The sequence below is a fragment of the Amblyomma mixtum genome, chromosome 5 (assembly GCF_055824585.1).
Source record: "Amblyomma mixtum isolate Tamu chromosome 5, ASM5582458v1, whole genome shotgun sequence".
Lineage (NCBI taxonomy): Eukaryota > Metazoa > Arthropoda > Arachnida > Ixodida > Ixodidae > Amblyomma > Amblyomma mixtum.
This window is the reverse complement of record NC_143016.1, coordinates 171,946,052-171,965,076: the sequence shown is the minus strand read 5'-3', so window position 1 is coordinate 171,965,076 and position 19,025 is coordinate 171,946,052. Positions and strand designations below refer to the sequence as shown.

General features: G+C 47.3%; 1 long non-coding RNA gene across 1 annotated transcript in view; it reads right to left on the bottom strand.

Moving 5' to 3' along the window:
• Positions 1 to 948: 948 nt before the first annotated feature.
• LOC149344691 (uncharacterized) overlaps positions 949 to 19,025 on the bottom strand; it is a 64,861-nt gene continuing 46,784 nt past the window's right edge. The window contains exons 2-3 of the long non-coding RNA XR_016283217.1: positions 3,133 to 3,216; positions 949 to 1,547 (exon numbers count right to left, since the gene is read on the bottom strand). This is a non-coding gene — a long non-coding RNA (uncharacterized LOC149344691). The remainder of the gene's footprint in view (positions 1,548 to 3,132; positions 3,217 to 19,025) is intronic.

Sequence of the window (19,025 nt, the reverse complement as noted above, 5' to 3'; positions counted from 1 at the left end):
CTTTGCTCGCGCAAAGAAGTGCATGCGCGTCACTAAATAAAAGTAAATTAATTGAGCTGTGAACACCTCAGCATGCTGTGGTCAACCAACACCATTCGTGCCCTTTTTTTTTTACAAGAGAACCCAGCACGTTCCAAAACAGGTCGCCGAACAACTCGTCCTTTCTAGCCTGTTTTATAGCGCCCGCTACTGCGCTTACACAGGTAAACATCTTTTCGGAATGGTACATCTTTTCGTCCTCGTGATGCAGTGGCACGGATCAGCCGCTTTCTCAGCACACTTACTACCACAGGCACCTTTTACTTCGGTCGTGTCGATGATTCCCTCCGCTTCAAACATTTTGCCAAGCTGGTGCACATAGCACATATTTCTTTGTCTGCACTTGTCAAAGCAGCGCAGTCTTTGTGATACAGCGTACTTCTAGCATTTTGGGCCACGCTACTGCAGCTGGCGACATCGAAGTCACAGCAACCGCGGCAAAATTGCTTTGTGTGCACGATCTGCAAAATTGCCTCTACATCTTTCACAGAAAAAAACCTGAATGTCAGTATCCCACTTGTCCAACAGCCTTCCATTTGCTTGGACAGCATAGGTCAGGTCCTCACGAAATGCGACACTTTTCAGAATGGTGTAAACGCCTTCCTTCATCCCGGCGTCGTAAAGAACAACCTCTTTGTATTTTCCCGCCTCCTACTCAAGGGCCGCCATTCTCCAGTTTCTCGGAAGCTGTATCGAAGAGCTCTTTTCCACAATCTGTGCGAAATAAATCCCTTCCACGGGATCAGACAATGCTTAAGGAATTTCTAGGTTGGACTTCGCAAATGTGGCAACAGCAGGGGCCGCGTTGACAGGTACAGCCGGGCACGAAACAAGTTGGAATCGTCGCGCTTCGATCGAAAGGTGCTTCACGGCCAGCAGCGTCTGTTGTTCTGAGTGTACGATGGGGACCACGTGTTCGCAGAGCGCACAGGAACACAAATGGACAAAAAAAAGGCAACGAAAAACACGAGCACGGGCTAAGTAGTAACTGCAGGACAGGAGCCGCGCGCGCGTCGGCGACGCGCAAGCCTCGACTGCAGCGCCCTCTCACCGCCCGGGTACAAGCGGCGCCCGCTTTCAGAGGAGGAGTTATGGAACTAACAAAGTATCTATAAACGTTGGGCGGGAGGTCCCCAGAGAGCAACGTTGGAGGCAGGCAGGTTACCTGGGACAGGCGTCTTTGCGGCGTCATCAAAACTTGCGTATCGGATAGTGAGTAGGTAGGTAGGTAGGAAAGACGTTTATTGCTCTAGAAAGGTGCTAGTAGCAGACGAGAAAGAAGAGGTCCATCTTCCTTCTTCTCACAGGGTCGGTGCCCCTATTCCAGGGCACCGCTGAGCTTCGCTGCTCGTTGGGCGTGCTGGATCAGACCTTGTTGGCAACCCAGATCGCCGCTTGAGAGCCGGCTCTCCCACTGTTCTGCACTCGGGTCTTTGCGAAAGTTGTCGTTTTTACTGCATTCCCACGTGATGTGTAGACTACCCATTGTGGCAGGCGGCATACTTAAACTGCAATGAAAAGGTATATGTTTTGAATCCCGTCGTGCTGTTGGTCGGCGCTGACTGACTGGAGTAAATATAACGAAAAATGTGCAATTGTCATAGAGATAAATTTATACATGCATCAGAGAAGCATAAAATGAAAGTATTTGCGGACTTTTGCCAAGGTTTTTTTTACTGCGAAATGGTTCAATGCGCCTGGTTGGTACATAGCAGCTGACAGGTGTTAAACTGCCAAAATTAAAGCAACTGCATTCCTTTTATGTACTGACAAAGGCACACTTTAGTGCACACCTTAGGTTTGGTTTATGAGGTTTAACGTCCCAAAGCCACTCAGGCTATGAGAGACGCCGTAGTGAAGGGCTCCGGGAATTTCGACCACCTGGGGTTCTTTAACGCGCGCTGACATCGAACAGCACACGGCCGTCTAGAATTTCTCCTCCAAAGAAATTCCGCTAGCGCGGCCGGGATCGAACCCGCGTCTGCTGGGTCATCAGCCGAGGACCATAACCACTGAGCCACCGCGGCGGTAGTGCACACCTTAGGCACAGCAACAAGTTCTATTTGTTGACGAGCGACATACTAGAGCTTTCCAGTACATGCGCAGAAAAGTAGTTTAGGTAGGGCAGCCCGACCTACTTTTTCTTTTTTTCGAACTTGGGCAGTAGAACAGGGCTGTAGATTTAGAAAAAAGCGAAAGGCATGCTTGAAAAAAAACCACTTTAAAAATACGTATATAACCATCAGCCCTGATGGCAAACTTTGTATTGGCAATTCTCCCGGTCACGCTACAGCGTCGTGGATATATTATAGTCTGCAGATTTTCCGTAACTTATGTTGTGACTCCACGATATAATGAGGAAAGCTGGATTGAGGCATCCAGGATGTACGGCTGCGCAGCCCCCCAAGCGGCAGCTTGAAGCAGCGGAGAAGCGAGCGCCCGGCAGCCTAATGAGAGAATGAGAGGGTTCACACAAACAGGGAAAGGCTACAGGAGACGCTAGTCCAACAGTATAAGCAACACGATTGTGCTTGAGCCAGTGCATCACCACAACATCACGTGAGCTATCAGCGGACCAGGCGCAGGAACTGCCTCGGATGCACGACATTTTTCCCTATAAAAAGATTTAAGGAGGCATTGCTGAACGGATACATGCTCATGGTATCCTCAGAGAGCGGTCACCTCACCGACGCGGACCAAATTGGTGCTGCTAGCGTTGCAATGCCAGGTGACGAAGTTATGCCAAGTGATGAAAACGGTGCGAGGTCAGGATTCTTTATTGTTGGGCTCCAAAGAACAGCTTTCACAGCTGCTCTGTTCGAGGACATTCTGGCGTTCTTGGCAGCATCCTTTTGCTGATCTGCGCATGCCCTCTTGGCTCTCGAGCATCGGACCACCATAGTCTCCAGTCAGCAGGTAAAACTTAGAGTTACTGAAACTGTTGTTCGATTTCTCAGAATTTCACATCTCTTTGGCGCGCTCCGTAGTTACAGTAAATTCAAACAGGATTGTTACGCGAGGTAATTGATATTGTTGCGTTCTGTTGTTATTTTTTTATGAACATTAAGGAAGGGACACATGCGCCACAGGTACCTTCACCGTCGTCTCGTCATGGCCGTCATGGAAGCTGGACTCGCTGTACCCCACCGGAGGCGGCCGCCGACAACAACAGGCAGCCTCGAGAGAAAAGAAAAAGAACCGCTGCATTTGTACATCGCAGTGCACCTGTTGGGCTGTGCTGTGTCTTGTGCTGTTTTTGTTGGGGAGCTCATGACACAGTCACGTCTCAGTCTGAACCTACTGAGACGGCCCCAGATGTTGTTCGACAAGATATAAAAATTACCCACGCTGATGGTAATATTCTGCTGGTGACGATGAAAGGAAATAATTTATTGACGACAACACTGTCCAGGTCAGTGAAGAGGTTTTAGCGTCAATCATATTGCCACCGTGGAACCGCTCGAAAAATAGGCGTGGAATGTGGAGATTTGTTCGATTGCATTATGTGAAGTGAGCTTATGCTTAATATATTTTATTTTTAGTTGCATCTTCTGAATGCAACATTCCAGGCAACTTGCGATCACACAGACCATCTGGAGGCACTCTTACAGTACTTGTTTCAAAATGTATGCAATAAGCTGCCCTTTCGAGTACAGCATAAAATCTGTCATTCGTAGTTTCCGTCGAAATGCGCTACACGAGCACGGTCGAACGTCTCTACTCAAAAACTGCTGATAAGAAAATGATGAATACAACAAAAGAATAATAGCTCCCCCTCTAAAGCTCCCGTGTAGTCCTTGTATCCATATTTGTCAGGTGCCCAAAAGTACAGTATAGTTTCGATGCGGAAAACTCAAGTTTTCCTGCTTGGCAATCTCCTTACTGCACAGGCTTCACTGCTAGTGCGCTCGGCTTAACAGGTTAGATCTCTAGTGAATTTTCCGTTTTTACAACATTCTCGGATTTTTAAAACTCTTTTGCAGTGCGCATAATATGCTTGACGATATCGGGTCGCACTCGTTTCACAAGGCGAAGCGGCTGAGAAAGTAAACGCAAGTAACTCGCGTTGACCAGAAGGCATATGTACACCGCGAACCAGGCACCCTCGAATTCACCAGTAGCCAGCTATGTCATTTGAGGAACTGTGGCCTCTGTGTTTTTACGCTGTACGAAGCCAGCCGAAACGGGTACTCACGATTATATCGCAGCTGCGCGCCGTATTTTCCAGCTGTGCGTGCCGCCTCATGCACCTTAAAAACGAAACTATATATTCGATAAGAGTCTCCTCATGTCATCTGCGCCATTATTCCTGAGATACTAAGTTGATGGGCTCTGAAGCCTTCCGGGCTGCAGAAGACATTGGCACGCGTTGACAAGGCTGATATGGGCGCTATTTTTAAGCATTTCGGGCTCATGGCGGACGCTTGGTGGACGTGTTAGTCTCCGGTAACGCTCTGGGGCGGCACACTAAACATCGGCTTTATTTTCCTTATCATAGAAAGTGCATATGAGAGCCCACTGGCATGTGACAGTTACAAGTATAGCTAGGTACCTCTTTAGGAAAGGAACGGCTATAAGAAACAATTGACAGGATTATTTAACTTCCTTTAAATGAGGTTCAGGTGGAAGTTATTTTGCAAAATGTAGGTACTGAAGAATAGGAGTCGCGCAGGATGGACGCTGAAGGGCAAGGCTTTGTCAAGACGTTTCGGATGCGGTAGGGAATGCGTTCCCTGTAGCGAAGGAGTATTCCGGTCAGCTTATCCCCCCCCCCCTCCCCTCCGTGGAATCTGCCCAATTCAGACGTTTTGTGAGCGTTCGACCATGTGCTGGTACAGCGAAACTACGCGGCCCATGCCTCCAGAGCGGTATGCGAAATGATGTGTTCAGGCACTACTGACCTGAGCACGCTAGGTTGGAGCCCCATGACTGGACTATTTCCTTTTTCCTGCATTTTGTTCTGCCTCCAGAAATTGAAAACTGGCTTTGTCTAGCTGCAGCGGCGGCCGCGTTTCGATGGTAGCGAAATGCAGAAAGGGCCCAGGTGCTGTGCCATGTCAGTTCACGCTAAAGATCGGTAGGTCGTCGAAGTTATTCCGGAGTCCTCCACTACCACACCTCTTTCTTCTTCTATTATTACAGTCCCTCCTCAATCCCTTCTCTTATGGCACCATTCGAGTATTCACCGATATATGAGGCACTTACTGCGCCACTTCCTTCCCTCAAAAAAAAAATGTAAAAACAAATTTTCAAGTCGCGGTAACTGCCTCATTTCTGTTTGGTTTGGTTTTTTGGGGTTTAACGTCCAGAAGCAACTTAGGCTATGAGAGACGGCGTAGTGAAGAGCTCCGGACATTTCGACCACCTGAGGTTCTTTAACATGCACTGACATCGCGCAGCACACGGGCCACTAGAATTTCGCCTTCATCGAAATTCTGCCGCAGGGGCCGGGATCGAACCCTCGTCTTTCGGGACAGTAGCCGAGCGCCGTGACCACTGAGCCACCGCGGCGGGGTGTTTCTAATTGACACCTCAACCGCTCCGTTAGGGAAGGGAGGAAGGTGGGATCGTAAGGAAGAAAGGGCGGAAGAAAGAAAGATGCAACGAAGGAAAGAAAGAAAGAAGGAAAGAGAGAAGGACAGAAAGAAAAGAAGAAAAAGAACGAAGAAAGAGAGAATGGAAGAAAAAAAGAAAAAAGGAAGAAAGGAAGACAGAAGGAATTAAAGAAGGGAAGGAAAAAAGAAGGAAGGAAAGAAAGAAAGAAAGAAAGAAAGAGAGAAAGAAAGAAAGGAAGAAAAAAAGAAAGGAAGAAAAAAAGAAAGAAAGAAGGGAAGAAGGAAAGAAAGGAAGAAGGAAAGAGAAAGAAAGAAAGAAAGAAGGGAAGAAAGAAGGAAAGAAAGAAAGAAAGAATGGAAGAGAGAAACAAAGAAAGAAAGAAAGAAAGAAAGGAAGAAAGAAAGAAAGAAAGAAAGAAAGAAAGAAAGAAAGGAAGAAAGAAAGAAAGAAAGAAAGAAAGAAAGAAAGGAAGAAAGAAAGAAAGAAAGAAAGAAAGAAAGAAAGAAAGAAAGAAAGAAAGAAAGAAAGAAAGGTGAACTGCAGTAGGAGGGCGTCGGAATAATTTCAACCACCTGGTGATCATAAATTGCACTGACACCGGACAGCACATGGGCGCCTTTTGTGTTTCGCCTGCATTGAAACGCACATGCGAGTTCGAGACACCGATCGCTGAATGCGTGTACGTAAAGATTAAGAGAAGGTAGGAGCCCGCAGGAGGAAAATCACTTTTGAACATTTTTTTTACTTTTCCAAATTCACTGCTTTCTGACATTCGCTTTAAATATTGCACTTTTCCTAAGTAGCCAGAATAACCGCTTACATGTAGCGGCCATTGTTTAGAATTCAGCACCGCCCTGTACTAGCTACGTTGCGAGTGGCGTATTTTTTATGGTTTTCACACACAGACACGCGCAAAGACAAACACACCAGTTTGAATTAAACAATGACTGCGGTGTGCCTGCGCCCATTCCGAGGGCCATCTATCCCGTACACACATGACATGACATGAAATGCTCGCTAAAAATTGCAGTAAATAGCTACAGAACAAGAATGCCCACTTATATTTAATAGTTATTTTTCTTCAGTGTTCACACAGGAAGACCATTCCAGTACTCCACCATTAGTAGATGCTGATTACCAGTACATGAGTCCCATAGAAATAAGTGTCTCCGGTATTGCAGCATTAATAAACAATCTCAAGATTTCAACTTCTGCTGGCATTGATGATATTAATACAAAATTCTCAAAAGCACAGTAATCCATTCAAGCAATATTCTCTTCCATATCTTTCGTCAGTCGCTATCAACTGGTGAAATTCCAAGGGATTGGAAAATTGCCAAAATTATCCCCATCTTCAAATCAGGTGGTGAAACGAAGGCACAAAATTATCGCTCCATATCTTTGGCGTCTGTGAAAGAAGGGAAGAAGGAAAGAAGGAAAGAAAGAAAGAAAGAAAGAAAGAAAGAAGGAAAATAAGAAAGAAAGAAGGAAAGAAAGGTGAACTGTAGTAGGAGAGCGTCGGAATAATTTCAACCACCTGGTGATCATAAATTGCACTGACACCGGACAGCACATGGATCCTCGAACACATCATCGTATCAGCAGTGGCGCAGCATATAGATAGTAATAATTTTTTTTTCTAACCAGCACGGGTTCAGGAAAGGTTACTCTTGTGAGACTACTGGAGTTTACTAACGAGCTACTACACAATATGGACGAGAACTTCCAAACAGACTGCATATTTTTAGATTTTTCAAAAGCATTCGACCACGTTGCGCATTCACGCTTAATAGGTAAAATTACTTCCCTCAACCTAGACCCACTAACAACCTCCGTGCGAGAACGTGATAGCATTACACCAGCAAAAGCGATCTTCATGGAACTGCTGCTACTACCCGTAAGCTCGCCTATCAAACATTTGTTCGTCCGCAACTCGAGTATGCATCATCCATTTCGTCACCTCACCAGGCCTACTTAATTAACTCCCTTGAATCAGTCCAAAATCGTGCTGCGCGTTCGTCTCAAGCGTCACAAACATTAAATTATCGCTCCCTCTTTGTACTTTACAAACACGAAGATCAATTGCCCTAGTCTGCTTATTTCACAAGATGGTCTATAGCACTAATCATTCGACTCTCCCTCTTGCGCAACCTCACCGCATCTCGCGCCGTTTAAACAACCATCTCAGCTTCCAACGCCTTTCAGGTAAAACCGTTGCATTCAATTCATCCGCTTTGCCGCTGGCTATTGTTCACTGGAATGGTCTTCCGGAACACATCGTCAATATTCGTGATCCAGCTTCTTTTAGGACCGAAATAACAGCCATTTTTTCTAATTACTGACGGGTCAATAACTATTGTATAATGATGTTCTTATTGTTTTATGGTTAGTACTAACAGTCAGTTGGCAATGTGTAATGATGTTCTTATTGTTTTTTGGTGAGTACTAACAGTTATTTGGCATTGTGTAATGATGTTCTTACTGTTTAATGAGTACTAACAGTCAATCAGCATTATATAATCATGTCATTCATGCTTCTGTTATTACCCCTATTTATGTAATCCCCCCTCACACAATACTCCATGATTGGAGCCTGTGAGGCAACGTAAATAAATAAATAAACAATAACAATAACAATGGTTTGTTTTCTCACTCTCATTCCATCACAGAGCATTAGTCAACGCAGGAGTACTGCTGTGCTTGTCCTGGGCACCGGCACCGTACAGAATGCATGTTCTTGCACCATACATTGTTCCAACAAAAGTCATTTGCTTCAATATTCCGGGTAACTCGTTTTATCCTCAGAGAGTTTTATTTCATAAGCCTGCGGGATATGTCGGTGTGGTCCGTGCTGTTGCATTGTACAGCAAGGAGAAATGTAAGTGGCCGAGGTCAAATTTATAGGAGGAAAAGAAATTAATAAATTTGCCTAGTTTGTTTAGCTATCCAACGCGGGTATATATTGTGCAACTGATTGCTTTCACTCTCCACGAGAAGGCCAGTTTTTAATTTTCTGAATCACTATTAAGGTGCCATATGTCGAGCGCCAAAAATACACTTCCGAAATTTCTTTTAGTTGGCGTTTCCGTGTCCTACGATTATAAAAGGCCTCGCTGGCACTTTTAAAGCAGAGAACACCGATGCATGTTGTGTATGCTAAGATTTTGAAGTAGCTTACATGAACACGGCAACAATACGACGCACGGCGAAGCTCTCGGATAATTGTGCAAGGCGAGAAAACATTCTTGACCTGCCTTTAAAAGAAACGCAGTTTTGACGCTCGATAGTTGAAAGCACAATGAGGATTGGGAAATATAAAAACCAGGTCCCGTGTTCAATGATGGCGGACATCACTCCCAAAATATACAAGGTTTGTTCTGAAAGTAGTAGCACTCTTTTTTTTACAAAATTTATTTATTGAGAATAGTACAAACGATTAGAATTTTTCAAAGAAGCACCCTGCCGCACCTACGCGCTGCTGCCATTGAGTTTTCCAGTTTTCGTACGCCTCCAGGAACGCCTGGACCGGAACGCTGTTCAGCTCCCTCGTCACGGAATGTTGAACCGACTCTACCGATCCGTGATGTTTCCCCTTGAGCGTCGATTTTATTCTCGGGAATAGAAAAAAAGTCTGGCGGGGCAAGTCAGGGCTTTAGGGGGGGGGGGGGAGCTGAGGCAGCGCTGCCGCCTTGTTGTGGGCAGAAAATTGGGGTCGTCATTCACATGATGAAGATCCTGGCGAATCGCTTTCCGGTTGGTCGTTTGCTCCCTTGACAACACTCCCGTCACCAACTTCGCGCACACTTGCCGAATGGCTAAGGTTTCTGCCAAGATCTCGAAAACTTGGGTTTGAGGAATGCTCAAGTCTTCAGCAATCATTCTGATACTCATCCTACGATCACTGTTCAGTAAATGTTTCACTCGCTACATATTTTCATTGGTATTGCTTGTCGAAGGGCGTCCGGAGCGGTCGTCGTCTTCTACTCTTTCCTTACCTTCTCGGAACAGCTCTTGCCACTAAAAAAAATCACCTTATCTACCCATGGTAGCGTTACCGTAGGCCTCCTTATTCATGTCGTCAGTCTCTTGCCCGTTCTACCAAGATTTACACAAAATTACACCGCGTATCGCTGATCCAAGAAACGCTCCATGATTCTGCGTGACGAGACGTTTCGACAAGGATTAACAGTACAAGCGATCTGCTCTCTTCAACGGCCGAGAGCCGACTGCCGATTTTCCCCAGAATTTCCAATATTCCCCTTCAACTATCCTGCACGCGCCGACCGCCTCTCGGCCCCCATTCGCCCAGAAAAAAACCAGTCGTACTACTTTCAGAACAGACCCTGTAGCCATGCGCCCAACAATCAAATATGCAAAAAGTGACTCTTTAATGTTTGCTTTATATTCGCCTCATAAGTTTGTTTGTTTGTTTATTTTAGCAGAACCAGTAGGTAAACAGCAAGAGTCAAATATAGTTTATAAGGTACTGCCATGGTCACCGAGGCGAAAGGTGATTAGCACACGCCTGATGAGGCCTCGTCTCTCTATACATTGCACCACTTCATATTCTAATGCTCGTTCATGCAAAAAGACAACCATAAACCATTAAGAGCCAATCACTTTTACAACGCACATGCGCTGACAATGCACATTAAAAGTCAATTTTACCAATCCATTATACAGAATATTCAGGGTATTTCACCTTAGATTTTACACAATTTTTAAAAATTGGGTTTCTGAGTAAGAGGAGCGCTTTTTTCAGCCTAGCAGTATCAGCGTTGTAGTACGTGAGAATACAACTAAGACGGGTAACTAGCGGACTGATTAACTAATAATTAATAGTTAGCTTTTAAACCATTATTGTTGGGCTCCTTGAAGATGAAGAGACGTGTTGCCCACCGTAAGTAGTATCCATGTAAGTTTTTCGAATTTTTAAAACACCATTACCTTCTGCACTGTGGCCCAACAAATTTTAGCTATTTCGATGAATTACGTGCACTGGAGAGGTTCATTTGCCTGCAATCTTCACGAAAGCACGCGTATTTTGGCGTATGTGGCCAAATTTGTTTGGCCACAGCACCGAGGGTAGCAGGGTTTTCGAAATTCCATCAACTGATATGGACATTACTTACGGTGTGCGTCACGCCTCTCGGTAATTAAAGAGACTAACAGTAATAGTTAAAAGTTAGCTATTGAATATTATTTAACCAGCTTGCCAGCTAGAACGTCCAAGCAGTATCTTGATGTACTACTCCACTGACAATGCTGTGCCAGAAAAAGCGCTATTCTAACTAAAAAAATACGAGGAACTTTAGCGGCTAAAGTGGTGAAAGGCGAAAGCCTGAGTGCTGCATTCTGCTACGCGATTGTTCACTGCACATTTTGTTGGTGCAGTGATGTACTGCGAATTAATGACGATTAAGCTTCGCCTTTAGAAGTGGAACGCGACAGCGTGTTGTAGTGCTGCCACGGAGTCCGAGGAACGCCACCACCCGTTCGTCTCTATGCGTTTCCCTTTGAACGCAACGCTTATTGCGGAAACGAAATGGGGCTGTTTGGATTGGAAAACGTTTATTGTCAGCACTGAGCCCTAGTGGGCATTTTACTAGGTGGCTTCGAGCGCATGGCTCTTGGCGACCTCGTGAGCCCACTCAGTGGCCCGGACTTGCGTCAACGGGTCTGAGCTGGCCAGTATAGCCTCCCACCGCTCTAGAGAAGGGACTGGTAGTAGGTCCGCCGGTGGCGGCGCCTTTTTGCAGCTCCATAAAATGTGGTCATATCCGGCTATCTCGCCGCATTGTTTGCAAGTAGCGTTGTATTGTGTTGGATACATGTGTGCTAGTCTCGACGGGCTAAAGAAGGCTCGCGTCTGGAGCCGACGCCACGTTACCTCCTGGCTTTTGTCGAGCTTTTTGTCTGGTGGCGGATAGATCCTCCTTTCCAGTTTAAACTGATTGGTGTATTCGTGAAATCATATGAATGCATCTCTCGTGAAATTTGGGGACTCAACCCGGCTCACTGCTCGGCTGACATAACCTCGAGCTATACTGTGAGCCAACTCGTTTCCCCTGTTCCCCGAGTGTGCCGGCACCCATATTAGTTCCACCTCTCTTTGGCCCCAGTCTTTATCTCTTAGGATTCGTTCTGCCTCCTGGGAGATCATACCCCGCGCAAAATTGTTGATAGCCACCTTGGAGTCGCTAATTATGGTGACTGCTTTGGTGCTGGCCATTGCCATGGCGATAGCCGCCTCCTCCGCTGTCCCTGAGTTTTTTGTTTTGACCGAACCGGCCGTTAATGTTTCACCCGAGTCGTTCACGGCCACGACCACAAAGGAGTCGCCTCCTTCGTATTCCGCCGCGTCTACATAGGTTGTGTATTCTGAGCCTTCGAGCTTGGCTTCAAGGGCCTTTGCTCTGGCTCTCCTCCTGCCTTCGTGAAAAGCAGGGTGCATGTTTTTTGGAAGTGGTTTAGTAGTGAGTAATTTTCTAACTTTGGTCTGTAATTTTGCCTGCGCGTTTCTTTCCGGAATTCCATCATGTAATCCTAGGTTGCTCAGGATCTTTCTCCCCGGGGGTGAGGTCGCAAGCCTCCTTAATTGCGCAAATATATGTGCCTCGCATAGTTCCGTGGTGGTGTTGTAGATCCCCAGTTTAAGAAGTCTTTCCATAGGAGTGCAGTGGGGCAGCCCCAATGCTGCTTTATATGCCTGCCTTATGATCTCATCTATTTTGTTCTGTTCCGCCAGCCCTAGCTTGAGGTAGGGAACGGCGTAAACTATTCTGCTTATCACGAAAGCCTGAACCATTCGGCAGAGATCTTTCTCTTTGACTCCCCGTCTTTTGTTAGCTATTCGCCTTATGAGCCTGGTTGTCATGTTAATTGTGGACTTAAGCCTGTTTATTGTCTCTGTGTTCTTTCTATTGTCCTGTATTTTAAGTCCTAGGACCCTGATTTTGTCAACTCTGGCTACCGGAGTTTCATTTACCAGTACGTGAATGTCTCCTGCGTTGGTATCGCTTTTCCTAGCCCCACCGGATCACCAGAAGTTCGGATTTTCTTGGCAGGCATTTTAGTCCTGCCCATTCCGCGTAATCCTGGACAATCTCGATCGCGTGTTGGAGATTTTGTTCTATTTCCCCATCGTTTCCTGTATGCGTCCATATTGTTATGTCATCCGCATATAGCGTATGGTTTATACCTTCGACAGTCTTCAATAGCGGCGGTAGGTTCTTCAACGCCAGGTTGAATAAGAAAGGAGAGAGCACTGAGCCCTGCGGAGTTCCCTTGTCTCCCAGCTTAATAGTTTCTGACTGGATGTCTCAGATTTATTTCTGCGGTTCTGCCGGTTAGAAAGTCCCTTACGTAATCGTAGGTCCGCTTCCCAGGGGCAATCTCCGCCAGATTAGTTAGTATGACCTCGTGTTTGACGTTATCGAAGGCTTTATGTAGGTCTAGGCCCAGTATAGTTTTGGCGCCCCCTTTGTTCGGCGGGTCTATGATGTCTGCTTTGAGCTGGAGCATGACGTCCTGCGTGGACAACTTGCTCCTGAAGCCTAGCATCGTTTCAGAAAATACCTCCCTTTCCTCTGCGTATTCCTGGAGTCTGTTTAATATGACATGTTCCGTCAGCTTCCCCAGGCAGGACGTTAGCGATATCGGCCTGAGGTTGCCCACTTCAAGTTTCTTCCCGGGTTTTGGAATAAAGATTACTTTGGCATGTTTCCATTGTGAAGGTAGACTACCTCGTTTCCATATCTCATTTAGGTAATCTGTGACTGCCGTGACCGAGACTAGATCTAGGCTCCTTAGCATTTTGTTGGTTACCCCATCTGCCCCCGCTGCCGACGTGGTTCTTAGTTGACTCATTGCTCTCCATACCTCCGCTATCGAGATGTCCTCATCTAGCTGTGTGTTCTCTGCTCCTTGGTAAGCTGGAGATGAACCCCCTTTGTCTGTGTTAAGGTACTTGCTCTTCAGTTCCTCTATTAGGTCCGCGGCTGTTCCCTGGTATTTGTGAATCAATCGTTTAAGCTGCTCTTGTGCCGCCGACTTTGTTTGTCCTGGGTCTAGTAAGTGGCGAAGAAGATGCCACGTGTTCTTGCACCCTAGCTTTCCATTCATTTCATCGCAAACTTGTCCCCAGTGTTGACGCTGAAGCTCGTTTGAGTAGTCTTCTATCTGTTTTTCGAGTGTCGATATTCTCTTCTTTAGCCTTCTATTGTGTTTCTGTTTTTTCCACCTCTTGAAGAGGCTCTCGTGGGCTTCCCACATGTGGGCCAGCCTCGAGTCTGTGATGTCATGTTCGGTGGTTGGGGTCTGTCTAGTGTGACTGTTTACGTCTCTTTTGAGTATCTCAACCCATTGATTTAGATCCGATATTTCCCTCGGAGCGGTTCTGTCCCGGACTTTTCGGAGGGTGTCCCAGTCTGTCAGCTTCGTTTCGCGCAGCTTCCCCTTCATCGGCCTGGTTTGTGTTTCAATCTCTATGATGTAGTGATCGCTACCCAAGGTGTGTCCTGTGTTTGACCATCTTTCACCCTCGAGGTCTTTGCCTAGCGTCAAGTCTGGGGACGTGTCTACGCTGGTGGTGGTGAAAAACATTTATAATGCAATAAATATTTACAGAGAGGTGATTGGGGTAGGCCCTATTGGCCCTTTCCCCTAACAATACTAGGTGGAGCCCCTATTCCGGGGCCCCATTGGCAAGCAACGCCGCCCGCGTCCGGTGAACCAAGGCCTTTTGGGTCTTTAGGTCCTGACAGCCGAGCAGGGCCGCCTGACGCTATTGCCTATCCTCGTGGGGTCTTGCGCGTTGTTTAGTAGCGTGAGCCTTAGGTTTTGGATTTCTGTCCATAGTTTGTTTCCCTTAGGGGAGGCCGTCCGATATCCCCATGCCGGATGCGCGGCGTTGAAGTCCCCCGTGATTACTAATCCCTTCTTATAAGATAGTCTAATGGCTTTACGTAATAGGTCCGCCAGCCCTGTGCCCCGGTTTTTCGGTGAGTTGTATATATTCAGAATAAAGAGACTGTTGTCCCCTTTTCTGTTTGGGGTTATTTCTAACATCACGTAGTCCTCGCTTGTGTTTTCGAGTGCGTGTTGCGTTGCCGTTAGATTTCTTTGCACTAGCGTGGCCGTGAACGACTTGGATTTGTGCTCTTTTTGCACTTCTAGCGGGGTGTACGCGGCGTAGACATTTAATTTGACAATGCCGCTTGCCTCCTGCAGCGTGATTACGTCCGGTGTGGTTATGTTTTTTTGAATGTATGCCTGCAGGCTCCATCTTTTGGACTGGAAGCCTCTGCAGTTCCACTGCCAGATTCTAATTTGTTGGCGAGGGGCCATGATGTCCTATAGAGGCTGCTGCTGCGGTTGCAGCGAGGGGAGGGTGTTGCCTGCAACAGGGGGAAGCCTGGCTTCTGTGTTTGCTAGTTGTTCCAGAATTTGCTGGAAGCAACCCATGGTTCGTTCCCTGAACATGACGAATTCCGCCGTCAGATTGTCAGCACGTTCGGCTATTTTGTCTACCCTAGCGGTGAGGGCATCAATTCTAGCGTCTTGAGCGTCAACCCGCTTCAATAGTGTGTTCATGTCTGACCTAACCTTGATGTTGGTTTTAGCCGATGCGTCCTCGTTAGGACTTTCTGCCGCCTTTTTGGGAGTACTGTCGTTTGTGTTTCCCTCTCTGGGTAGAGGTCTTTTCAAGGGGACTCTGGTGTCTGTGTCCATTGTGTTTTGAATGTCTCCCCCTTCATATGTGCCACGCGGGGGCGCCTGACTCGCGTTTTGTGATTGTTGCAAAGGTGGTTTTTCGACCACCTTCGGCTGTTTTGTGTTAGCGTTAATGAGTTTCCTCAGCTCCGCCATCTCCTTCTTTATGGTGTCTAGCTCTCTGTCTCTCTTAGCGAGCTGCTCTACCAGTTCCTTCTCCCGAGCGGTTTCCCAAGAAGAGGCCTTATCTGGCCAGCTCACGTTTTTGCCCGCGTCTCTGTCCTTGCTTGAGCCTCTTCCTCTGCTCGAGCTGCTCTCTCTGTCAGGACCCGAGCTGGCGCCTCCGGTCCCCGGTAATGGTGGGAAGGAGCTCGATCTGCTTCTCCCCCGGTGGCCTTGGCGGGTGCCGCTGTGGTCCCTGGTCTTCGGTCTTGGTTGGTGTCCGGAGTCCAGTTGCCCCAGGTCGTTCTTGGCTTTATAAGGTTCTTTCTTTGCCAGCCGATACTTGCAATTCCGGCTGCCGGTGTTGTGTGGCCCCCCGCATACGATGCATTCGGGCTTGCATGTCGGCAGTTCTCCCTCCGGTGGGTCTGGATGGTCTTCGCCGCATCTGCGGCAACGATTTACCCATGGCTTATAGCACACATCCGTTCTGTGTCCCGTCTTCCTGCAGTTGTAGCAGGTCTCTACCCGCTCTCGGTACGGGTAGACGATGAACACTGATCCCCAGTAGAAGACTTGTCTGGGAAGCTTTTTCTCTCCAAAGGTGATGAGAATAGATCTCGACTTGCCAGTTCTTCTGGCGTTGAGTACTACGATGTCCGGGTTGCGTTTGATGAATCCTTCGCGGACTTCTTCCGGTGTTCCAATATCATAGGCGTTGTATACCACGCCCTAATTCTCTGTTATCTCGGTGGACACCTAAGCTGCACCATACAGGAAGGGAGGAAGTGTGAGTGAAAGAAGAAAGAGGGGCCGTAATGAAGAAAATGAAAATTGTATTTGAGGAAAGAAAATTACGCATTAACTGTCTCACATATCTCAGTACACACTAGTTGAAAATTGTACTTGAGGAAAGGAAGTTGCGCAGTAACTGTCTCACATATTTCGGTGGACACCCGTCAAAATTCGCCCGTGGTGACGTCACGAATATTTGGACCAATCTGAAACGCGGACAAATACGCCTTGCTCGTCGGTAAATTGGTTTTTGAGGAAAGGAAATGTATCTGTCTCTCATATCTCGGTGGACACCTAAGCCTCGTCGTAACAGGAAGGGAGGAAGATGGGAGAGAACGAAGACACCGTATTCACTAGACGCACCTTTGTTCATTCCAAACCATCGAGCTTTTGACAGGGTGCCACATGACATCCTCTTTGATTTGTTGGACTATGTTGGTGTTGGTAAAGTTATACGCGATGGTGTAAAAATGGCTTACAGAAACTGCACCACAAATTTTGTCATAAATGGTGAACTGTCGCGCCGTACAGATGTACGCTCATCTGTACGCCAAGGTTGTCCATTGCCGCCGCTGTTGTTCTCACTGTTCCTTGAACCACTCTGCCAGAAAATTTTGCAGAATGAAGAAATACGCGGTTTTGGCTTCCACACGTGTGAAGTTCGTGTGCTTGCTTACGCGGATGACGTTGCCTTTTTTTGCATCGGACAGGGAAATCATTACGGCTGTACTGAAAACAACGCAAGATTTTTGTGCCCAGAGTGGGAGCATGTTAAACACAGATAAGTGCATTGGTTTGTGGCATGGCGCATGGGACATGACTCCAGATGTATTGGAAAATGTTCACTGGTCCGCTACACCGAGCACATATCTTGGGGTGCCTCTTGATTGCTATCATGAAAGCGATTCGGTCTGGAGCAAGAAGGCCGGTGAAATTAGAGAGATGACATCTAAATGGCGTGGGCGTGACCTTTCAGTGTTCGCGCGTGCCAGGGTATGCAATGTTTTTCTAGCAGCAAAGGTAATGTACATCTTGCAGGTGTTGTACTGTACACGGGTTAATATACAGAAGTTCCATCGCATCTTTGCGACATTTATATGGCAGTCCAGTTGGGAGAGAACCTCCCGAACGAATCTTTTTCGGCGAGTCGCCGAGGAGGGTCTCTCCCTCTCTCACTTGTTTTTAAGCCAAGTGCTCATGCGCTTCATGTTTCTCCGCGAAAGAAGAAACCCTTTCCTCCAGTGTTTTGTTCAGTTTATGTTGCCAAATGCACTCCCAGACTTTGTAATCTCCTCTGCCGGAGGGGGTCGCTACAGTGTGTCCCGTTACCTCCGTGAGGTTGTCGCATCTTATCGATTCCTTGTCACCCGTTTTTCCAGAGAATATTTGACAACTGTGAAGAAAAGGCAACTTAAGAAAGACTTATTACACGTCCTTTTTCCCGCTCCCTTGTATCGGTCGGACTTTGGGGCCTCACCGGGACAAAATGTGTTAAAGAGGGTAAGAAGAATGTGGGTAACGCCTTCAGCAAAAACTTTCTTCTTTCAGCTGCACACAGGTACCTTACCTGTTAAACGCTGGTTACATGAAAGAGACATGCACGTCCCGTGGGGCACCCATTGCCTTCTGTGTAGGAAGGAGGAAACAATTGACCATGTTTTTGTCGACTGTAATAATGCAATATTCTTTTGGGACGTGTTGCAGCGAACTATAAAGAAAGATTTGGCGCTCACTCCGCACGGCATTAGGTTTCTGCCTGTCGAAGACGATGGAGCTCCATATGGCACCATTTTTCTACTTGGCTTGCATGCAGTGTGGCGTAGTGCCATGGCATATCGTCATTCCGATCCTGGAGCCAGATCTGTGTATCAATTTTTTGTTGAGAGTGTCCTGAAAATTTACGATGTGTTAAAAGACCGAGGTTTCGACGAAGAAATTGTATCCCTTTTCCAGAATCTATCCCAACTGAAGAAGTTGGAATGGTCGCTGGAAGCGAGGAGTGCTGTAGCCATGTAAAGGGGAAACGCCCTCTGGCGGGCGTCTGCAAGACGTGTGGCGCTTCGGCTCCGTCATTTTTTGACAGGAGCCACGATTCAAGTCATTGGATCCCATCAATTTCGCTCCCTTTGGATTCGGCAAGTTAATCGGCACCCGTGGACACCATATTCATATAGGTGGGCCCCCTTTTACAAATTTTAACGCGGTTTTTCCTTCCCGCCTCCGGCGCCGACGCTAAGCCTAACGGCTGCGCCGGCGTTCGGCTGTGAGGGAGCCGCTTCTTTCGGCAAAATGGAAGAAACACTTCTGCAACGCGGCTATGACCCGGACGCCATGTCTTGGTCGACCGTTCCCGTCACTGTGGAACCGAAATCGGCCCCCGCGGACTCGATCCGCAATGCAAATCTTCTGCGTCTGCTTGAGCTCCGGTCCAGACGCGAGGCCAAGATAGCGGCGAACGCCACGCAAACCACCGACAAGGCTGCTGCTACCCGCCAAGCTCCCGCCTCGCAAAAGGCGAAGGACGCCGGCCCAAAGGGCCGCAACCCTGTTACCAAGTGGAGGCCCAAGCCTTCACCAAAATTTCACCTAGACGACTTTGTCATCGTCATAAAGCCCCGGAAGTCATTGGCCATCCGGGACGTCTTTCAATACTGCGAGCTCGGTGCCGCGTTCGGCGCTTTCCTCGGGGCGCCTAAGGCGTCCGAGTTGAGCCTCCTTTTATGCAAGGACCAAAATTTGATACTCGCCAGCACCCGGAA